The sequence below is a fragment of the Nomascus leucogenys genome, unplaced genomic scaffold (assembly GCF_006542625.1).
Source record: "Nomascus leucogenys isolate Asia unplaced genomic scaffold, Asia_NLE_v1 001652F_28979_qpd_obj, whole genome shotgun sequence".
In the NCBI taxonomy this organism is placed as follows: Eukaryota; Metazoa; Chordata; class Mammalia; order Primates; family Hylobatidae; genus Nomascus; species Nomascus leucogenys.
Genome location: NW_022097888.1, coordinates 19,080 through 28,975, shown reverse-complemented (window position 1 = coordinate 28,975; position 9,896 = coordinate 19,080). Strand labels below are relative to the sequence as shown.

The window sequence follows — 9,896 nt, the reverse complement described above, 5'->3', positions numbered from 1 at the left end:
TTAAAAAAATTATTCCTATTCTTTTATTCTTTTACCTGGGGTCTCAAAAAAGATTTTGTTACTCTTTTTTTTTTTTTTTGGCTCAGAAAAAAAAGATTTTGGAATCTGCTATTTGGAATTAGACCTTCTGATTCATCTTAAGTGGGATACCTTCTATCCTTGTCTGTGTATAACCTTTCCTAAGGTAAAGCTAACTTTCTTCTCTTTCAGATGGGTTTCAGCCCAGCAGAAGCATTATCTTTGCCAGTTGGAGTGCTGGAGACTTTGGATCGGTTGGTGCCACTGAATGGCTAGAGGTATTCTTTATCATCCATTCCCCTATTGGACACCTGAGCTTGTGGGCTTAGGCTGTCATCCAGAAATGATGTTTTTATAGGTTTGATTTTTACCATTTTTGCCTTTGCGTTTAGTCTCAATAGAGTCCAGAATTGAAAATGAATCCCTAATGCTACTGTATGTGATAATAAACAGATTTATACTTATTAGTGTTTTCCCTTCTCTTCTAGGGATACCTTTCGTCCTTGCATTTAAAGGCTTTCACTTATATTATCTGGATAAAGCAGTTCTTGGTAAGTATCCCTTTCATTAGCTGTTTATGAATTCAGGTAAACTTTTTTTTTTTTTTTTTTTTTTTTTGAGATAGAGTTTTTGCTCTTGTCGCCCAGGCTGGAGTGCAATGGCACGATCTCGGCTCACTGCAACCTCTGTCTCCCAGATTCAAGCGATTCTCCTGCCTTAGCCTCCTGAGTAGCTGGGATTACAGGTGCTCACTACCATGCCCAGCTAATTTTTTGTATTTTTAGTAGAGACAGGGCTTCACTATGTTGGCCAGGATGGTCTCGAACTCCTGACCTCAGGCGATCCACCTGCCTCGGCCTGGGATTACAGACATGGGCCTGGCCAGGTAAACTACTTTGAAGTGGAAGAAAGCTTTTTTTTTTTTTTTTTTGAGACAGGGTCTCACTCTATTGCCCAGGCTGGAGTGCAGTGGCACAATCTTGGCTCACTGCAGCCTTGACCTCCTGAGCTCAGGTGATCCTCCCACTTCAGCCACCTGGCTAACTTTTTTTGTAGAGATGGGGTTTTGCCATGTTGCCCAGGCTGGTCTCGAACTCCTGAGTTCAAGCATTCTACTTCAGCTGCCCAAAATGCTGTGGCTACAGGCATGAGCCATCGCCCTCAGCCTGTATCTTAACCTTCCTTTAAATAGTCGGTCAAGTTACACAGTGAGCATGATTGCCTTGTCTAGAGCAGTGGGTAGTTCTCAATGTGGCCCCCAGATCAGTAGCATCAGGAACTGTTACAAATGCAAACTTTCAGGTCCACCTCAGACCTTTGAGTCAGAAATGGGAGTGTTGGTCTAAAAACTGGGCTTTTTGGGCTGGGCGCGGTAGTGCACGCCTGTAATCTCAGCACTTGGGAGGCCAAGGCAGGCGGATCACCCAGGTCAGGAGTTCAAGACCAGCCTGGCCAACATGGTGAAACCCTGTCTCTACTAAAATACAAAAATTAGCCGGGCGTGGTGGCAAGCACCTGTAACCCCAGCTACTCAGGAGGCTGAGGCAGGAGAATCGCTTGAACCTGGGAGGCAGAGATTGCAGTGAGCTGAGATGTAGCCACTGCATTCCAGCTTGGGTGACAGAGCAAGACCCTGTCTCAGAAAAAAAAAAAAGAAGTTATACAAATGTAATTATTGCATGTTCCTTCATTATCATTTTTAACAGAGACGTGTTAATCTCAATTAGCTTAATTAGCATTTGAGTTTATTGCTAAAACTTCTTTATGAGTTTTAATAATGAGGCTTGGCTGAGTGTGGTGGGTCATACCTGTAATCTCAGCATTTGGGAGGCCAAGGCGGCTGGATCACTTGAGGTCAGGAGTTCAAGACCACCCTGGCCAACATGGTTAAACCCCATCTCTACTAAAAATACAAAAAATTAGCTGGGCATCGTGGCACATGCCTGTAATCCCAGCTGCTCAGGAGGCTGAGGTGGAAGAATTGCTTGAACCCGGGGGGGCAGAGGTTGCAGTGAGCCGAGATCGCGCCATTGCACTCTAGCCTGGGCAACAGAGCAAGACTGTCTAACAACAACAAAAAATCTGAGGCTGAATTTCTTGAGCGAGTGAGCAGTGGCTATCTATTGGACAGTCCAGCTGAACTGTATTTTCATCAGACTGGGTGCAGTAACTCACATCTATAATTCTGGCACATTGGGTGGCTGAGGTGGGCAGATCACTTGAGGCCAGGAGTGACACCAGCCTGAGTAACGTGCCTAGACTATATCTCTACAAAAAATGTTTTAAATTAAGCTGGCCCAGTGGCATGCATCTGTAGTCCCAGCTCCTTGGGAGGCTGAGGCAGGGGGTCACTTGAGCCAGGAGCTCAAGGCTGCTGGGAGTCATGATTGCATCACCGCACTCTAGCCTGGGTGACAGAGTGACCTCGTCTCAAGGCTGCTGGGAGTCATGATAGCATCACCGCACTCTAGCCTGGGTGACAGAGTGAGGCCTCGTCTCAAGGCTGCAGGGAGTCTTGATTGCATCACCACACGCTAGCCTGGGTGACAGAGTGAGGCCTCGTCTCAAGGCTGCAGGGAGTCTGATTGCATCACCACACTCTAGCCTGGGTGACAGAGTGACCTCGTCTCAAGGCTGCAGGGAGCCGTGATTGCATCACCACACTCTAGCCTGGGTGACAGAGTGAGGCCTCGTCTCAAGGCTGCAGGGAGCCGTGATTGCATCACTGCACTCTAGCCTGGGTGACAGAGTGACCTCGTCTCAAGGCTGCAGGGAGCCGTGATTGCATCACCGCACTCTAGCCTGGGTGACAGAGTGACCTCGTCTCAAGGCTGCAGGGAGCCGTGATTGCATCACCACACTCTAGCCTGGGTGACAGAGTGAGGCCTCGTTCAAGGCTGCAGGGAGCCGTGATTGCATCACTGCACTCTAGCCTGGGTGACAGAGTGACCTCGTCTCAAGGCTGCAGGGAGCCGTGATTGCATCACCACTCTAGCCTGGGTGACAGAGTGACCTCGTCTCAAGGCTGCAGGGAGCCGTGATTGCATCACCACACTCTAGCCTGGGTGACAGAGTGACCTCGTCTCAAGGCTGCAGGGAGCCGTGATTGCATCACTGCACTCTAGCCTGGGTGACAGAGTGACCTCGTCTCAAGGCTGCAGGGAGCCGTGATTGCATCACCACACTCTAGCCTGGGTGACAGAGTGACCTCGTCTCAAGGCTGCAGGGAGCCGTGATTGCATCACCACACTCTAGCCTGGGTGACAGAGTGAGGCCTCGTCTCAAGGCTGCAGGGAGCCGTGATTGCATCACCACACTCTAGCCTGGGTGACAGAGTGACCTCGTCTCAAGGCTGCAGGGAGCCGTGATTGCATCACCACTCTAGCCTGGGTGACAGAGTGACCTCGTCTCAAGGCTGCAGGGAGCCGTGATTGCATCACACACTCAGCCTGGGTGAGAGAGACCTCGTCTCAAGGCTGCAGGGAGCCGTGATTGCATCACCACACTCTAGCCTGGGTGACAGAGTGACCTCGTCTCAAGGCTGCAGGGAGCCGTGATTGCATCACCACTCTAGCCTGGGTGACAGAGAGACCTCGTCTCAAGGCTGCAGGGAGCCGTGATTGCATCACCGCACTCTAGCCTGGGTGACAGAGTGAGGCCTCGTCTCAAGGCTGCAGGGAGCCTGATTGCATCACCACTCTAGCCTGGGTGACAGAGAGACCTCGTCTCAAGGCTGCAGGGAGCCATGATTGCATCACCACACTCTAGCCTGGGTGACAGAGAGACTCGTCTCAAGGCTGCAGGGAGCCGTGATTGCATCACCACTCAGCCTGGTGACAGAGAGACCTCGTCTCAAGGCTGCAGGGAGTCGTGATTGCATCACCGCACTCCAGCCTGGGTGACAGAGAGACCTCGTCTCAAGGCTGCAGGGAGTCGTGATTGCATCACCGCACTCCAGCCTGGGTGACAGAGTGAGACTTGTCTCAAGTAATGTTTCATGTATGTTCTCTTTTTTCATTGATAAAGGCCCACACTTCCCAGAGAGAAAAAACATACAGCCTTAAGGAATTTGGCTAGAAGTCTATTCAGGGCATATGATACGATAGAACAGGGATTCTGTAGAACGTGGAAGAAACTAGTCACTCTAGGAGTAGGTTAGATTCAGAGAAGTAGCAAGAATGTACTTAAAGCAACAGATAACGAGATAAATTGGGGTAAATCGGGGTAGGAATATGTTAGAAGCAAGGCGGGAACTGTAGTCACTGTTACCTCGATGGCGAAGCCAGAATGTGAGGCTCTTGCTCTTAGAATTCACGTGAGTACCAGAGCCTTGCGTTTTCTTGCAGGACACAGATTATCCTTATTTGGGTACCACCATGGACACCTATAAGGAACTGATTGAGAGGATTCCTGAGTTGAACAAAGTGGCACGAGCAGCTGCAGAGGTCGCTGGTCAGTTGGTGATTAAACTAACCCATGATGTTGAATTGAACCTGGACTCTGAGAGGTACAACAGCCAACTACTTCCTTTGTGAGGGATCTGAACCAATACAGAGCAGACATAAAGGTGAGCACTGATTCCAATTATGTTTTCATTGCTGAATGTCAAGTATTTTGAAGTGTGATGTGTTCCTGTGTGTTCCTGTGGAAGGGTGATTGTAGCCATAGTACATTTTAAAGTGAATTGAGGTAGAATTGGTATATAGAATTGGTAACTTGTTTGAGAGAAGTTGGGAGGCTTGTGGATTAGGGACCTAGGACAGAGCTCAGCAAGTGTTTCAGAATCCAGAGCAGTGTCGGGTTTTCTGTCACTCATGTCTCCCAGGCAGCCGTCAGTAGGACACGGAATATGAAGATCTCAGCAAGGAGTTGGGCTGTGTGCCTCTCGGACGTGACACAGATGGAAAGACAGCACAGCTAGCAGGATTCTATCTCGTATTGATCTGCGCATCTAAAATTCAATAGTCCATTAAATGAAGATAAACAGAGTGAGGTGGTGCATACCCGTAGCACCAACTACTTCTGCTGAGGCAGGAGGATTGCTGGAGCCCAGCCCAGGCAACATAGCAAAATCCCATCTTTAAATAAATTAATAAAACTAATATTAAGTAGCTTCCAGATGGTTTTATGGTACTAGGAGTTGATTTTTAACAGATCTCTTAATTGAAGTAAATCACTGATAACCAAATCTTTTTATATTTTTTTTATTTTTATTTTTTTTTTTGAGAGACGAAGTCTCGCTCTTGTCCCCCAGGCTGGGGTGCGATGACATGATCTCGGCTCACTGCAACCTCCACCTCCCGGGTTCAAGCAATTCTCCTGTCTCAGCTCCCCAGGTGGCTGGGATTACAGGCGTGTGCCACCATGCCCAGATAGTTATTGTGTTTTTAGTAGAGCCGGGATTTTACCACGTTGGCCAGGCTGAAGTGCAGTGGCGAGATCTCAGCTCACTGAAGCTGTGCCTCCTGGGTTCACGCCATTCTCCTGCCTAAGCCTCCCGAGTAGCTGGGACACAGGTGCCCACCACCACGCCCAGCTAATTTTTTGTATTTTTAGTAGAGCCGGGGTTTTACCATTATTGGCCATGCTGGTCTTGAACTCCTGACCTCAGGTGATCCGCCCACCTCGGCCTCCCAAAGTGCTGGGATTATAGGCATGAGCCACCGCGCCCGGCCTCTTATGTCTTTCTTGAAACTAATTGTAGCTGTTGAAAATGGAACTTACCAGATGGAAATAACTGGATCCTGAAGTACATTGAACCAAAATGTTCTCCCCTATAGGGACGTTTTCCCCCAAAAGGAGAACTGAACGGGAAACAATATAGTACATAGGAGTATATAATTATGTTCAATTTCTTAATGAGAATGGTTTTCTTACATGCTGGGCTCAAATATGAGCGTATTTCACAGTCCATAGAGCTTGGAACCCCTGAGCAAGGTGCTTTCGGAGTCTTGAGCTTATCTGCGAGTTCCTTTTATCAGAATCTTACTTAACACATGTTAAATTAGAAAGGCATACAAAAGAATGTCCTTAGAAATAAAACTTCTCATAGTGAATAATGTCTGTTTCAGGAAATGGGCCTGAGTTTACAGTGGCTGTATTCTGCTCGTGGAGACTTTTTCCGTGCTACTTCCAGACTAACAACAGATTTCGGGAATGCTGAGAAAACAGACAGATTTGTCATGAAGAACTCAATGATCGTGTCATGAGAGTAAGTGAACTTTTGGGAAAGGAGGAACTAAAGTATGTGTAAAATAATTGATAAATCTTACACTTCTGCAAAGTGGACAAACTCTAGGAGTCTAGAATTCCTTTAAGAAGGGAGCATTAATGGTTTAGCTGTCATTTTCTGTTTCTGCTGTCTAATTCAGACCTTAGTCAAACCTAGTCTTTTTGGAAGAGACTTGCTGTAAACCTTCCATGTATGCTCCAATGGGGAAAAGAATCTGAACACATTTAAAGTTTTCATTTGTAAATCAATCAGTTTCCTTTAAAAATTTTTTTTTTTTTTTTTTTTTTTGAGACAGAATTTCACTGTTGTTGCCCAAGCTGGAGTGCAGTGGCACAATCTCAGCTCACCGCACCTCCGCCTCCGGGTTCAAGTGATTCTCCTGCCTCAGCCTCCTGAGTAGCTGTGATTACAGGTGCCACCACCACGCCCGGCTCATTTTTTGTATTTTTAGTAGAAACGGAGTTTCACCATGTTAGCCAGGCCGGTCTCGAACTCCCAACCTCAGGTGATCCACCTGCCTCAGCCTTCCAAAGTGCTGGTATTACAGGCGTGAACCACTGTGCCCAGCCTCCTTTAGAATTTAACCTTAGAAGATTAGCATTAGCCTGGTTCTCAGCATTCTTTTTCCTTACTCTGCTATAGAAAGTCTGATCAGTTGGCTGGGTGCAGTGGCTCATGCCTGTAATTCCAGTACTTTGGGAGGCTGAGGTGAGCGGATCACCTGAGGTTGGGAGTTCAAGACCAGCCTGACCAACATGGAGAAACCCCATCTCTACTAAAAATACAAAATTAGCTGGGCGTGGTGGTGCATGCCTGTAATTCCAGCTGCTCAGGAGGCTGAGGCAGGAGAGGAGGTTGCAGTGAGCTGAGATTGCGCCATTGTACTCCAGCTGGGCAACAAGAGCGAAACTCTGTCTCAAAAAAAAAAAAAAAAAAGCTGGGCACGGTGGCTCACGCCTGTAATCCCAGCATGAATCGCTTGAACTCGGGAGGTGGAGGGTACCGTGAGCCGAGATCGCGCCGTTGCACTCCAGTCTGGGCAACAAGAGCGAAACTCTGTCTCAAAAAAAAATAAAAGTCTGATCAGCATTCTTAAATTTGGGACATTTTACATTTGAAGTGAACAGTTGTTTTACTACAAAAGTCACAGGGCTGTGAAACTGCCTTGTGTGTTGTTTTCGTAGGTGGAGTATCACTTCCTCTCTCCCTACGTATCTCCAAAAGAGTCTCCTTTCCGTCATGTCTTCTGGGGCTCCGGCTCTCACACGCTGTCAGCTTTACTGGAGAACTTGAAACTGTGTAAACAAATAACGGTGCTTTTAATGAAACGCTGTTCAGAAACCAGTTGGCTCTAGCTACTTGGACTATTCAGGGAGCTGCAAATGCCCTCTCTGGTGACGTTTGGGACATTGACAATGAGTTTTAAATGTGATACCCATAGCTTCCATCAGAACAGCAGGGTAGTCTGGTTTCTAGACTTGTGCTGATTGTGCTAAATTTCAGTAGGCTACAAAACCTGATGTTAGAATTCCATCCCATCATCTTGGTACTACTAGATGTCTTTAGGCAGCAGCTTTTAATACAGGGTAGATAACCTGTACTTCAAGTTAAAGTGAATAACCACTTAAAAAATGTCCATGATGGAATATTCCCCTATCTCTAGAATTTAAGTGCTTTGTAATGGGAACTGCCTCTTTCCTGTGTTGTTAACGAAAATGTCAGAAACCAGTTATGTGCATGATCTCTCTGACTCCTAAGGGCTGGTCTCTGCTGAAGGTTGTAAGTGGTTGCTTACTTCGAGTGATCCTCCAACTTCATTTGATGCTAAATAGGAGATACTGGGTTGAAAGACCTTCTCCAAATGAGATCTAAGCCTTTCCATAAGGAATGTAGCTGGTGTCCTTATTCCTGAAAGAAACAGTTAACTTTCAGAAGAGATGGGCTTGTTTTCTTGCCAATGAGGTCTGAAATGGAGGTCCTTCTGCTGGATAAAATGAGGTTCAACTGTTGATTGCAGGAATAAGGCCTTAATATGTTAACCTCAATGTCATTTATGAAAAGAGGGACCAGAAGCCAAAGACTTAGTATATTTTCTTTTCCTCTGTCCCTTCCCCATAAGCCTCCATTTAGTTCTTTGTTATTTTTGTTTCTTCCAAAGCACATTGAAAGAGAACCAGTTTCAGGTGTTTAGTTGCAGACTCAGTTTGTCAGACTTTAAAGAATAATATGCTGCCAAATTTTGGCCAAGTGTTAATCTTAGGGGAGAGCTTTCTGTCCTTTTGGCACTGAGATATTTATTGTTTATTTATCAGTGACAGAGTTCACTATAAATGGTGTTTTTTTTATAGAATATAATTATCGGAAGCAGTGCCTTCCATAATTATGACAGTTATACTGTCGGTTTTTTTTAAATAAAAGCAGCATCTGCTAATAAACCCAACAGATACTGGAAGTTTTGCATTTATGGTCAACACTTAAGGGTTTTAGAAAACAGCCGCCAGCCAAATGTAATTGAATAAAGTTGAAGCTAAGATTTAGAGATGAATTAAATTTAATTAGGGGTTGCTAAGAAGCGAGCGCTGACCAGATAAGAATGCTAGTTTTCCTAAATGCAATGAATTGTGACAAGTTATAACTAAATGTCACTTAAAGGCTGTGGTAGTACTCCTGCAAAATTTTATAGCTCAGTTTATCCAAGGTATAACTATAATTCCCATTTTGCAAAATTTCCAGTACCTTTGTCACAATCCTAACACATTATCGGGAGCAGTGTCTTCCATAATGTATAAAGAACAAGGTAGTTTTTACCTACCACAGTGTCTGTATCGGAGACAGTGATCTCCATATGTTACACTAAGGGTGTAAGTAATTATCGGGAACAGTGTTTCCCGTAATTTCTTCATGCAATGACATCTTCAAAGCTTGAAGATCGTTAGTATCTAACATGTATCCCAACTCCTATAATTCCCTATCTTTTAGTTTTAGTTGAAGAAACATTTTGTGGTCATTAAGCATTTGGTGGGTAAATTCAACCACTGTAAAATGAAATTACTACAAAATTTGAAAGTTTAGCGTGGGTTTTTCCTATCTTTATGGTTTCTCCAGGTCCTCTACTTAATGAGATAGTAGCATACATTTATAATTGCTATTGACAAGTCATTTTAACCTTATCACCTTATTTGCATGTTACCTCCTATAAACTTAGTGCGGACAAGTTTTAATCCAGAATTGACCTTTTGACTTAAAGCAGGGGACTCTGTATAGAAGGTTTGGGGGGTGTGGGAGTGAAGGGTGTGGGGAGGAGAGTCCCCCGAAGGTCTTTGACACGTCTGCCTACCCATTCGTGGTTATAAATTAAATGTAGGTATGAATAAGTTCGAAGCTACATGAGTGAACCATCATTATAAACGTGATAATCAGCTGTTTGTCATAGGGCAGTTTGAAACTGCCTCCTAGGAAAAAGTTCGTAGGATATCTTAAGCTTCTTAGTGTCACTTACCTAGATTGACAGCCTCACTCGAATGTTTCACTACTCACAGTCTCTTTAATCTTCAGTTTTATCTTTAATCTCCTCTTTTATCTTGGACTGACATTTAGTGTAGCTAAGTGAAAAGGTCATAGCTGAGATTCCTGGTTTGGGTATTAC

General features: G+C 45.3%; 1 pseudogene; it reads left to right on the top strand.

Moving 5' to 3' along the window:
* Window positions 1–595: 595 nt before the first annotated feature.
* On the top strand, window positions 596–7,727 carry LOC115834393 (annotated as a pseudogene).
* The last annotated feature ends 2,169 nt before the right edge of the window (window positions 7,728–9,896 follow it).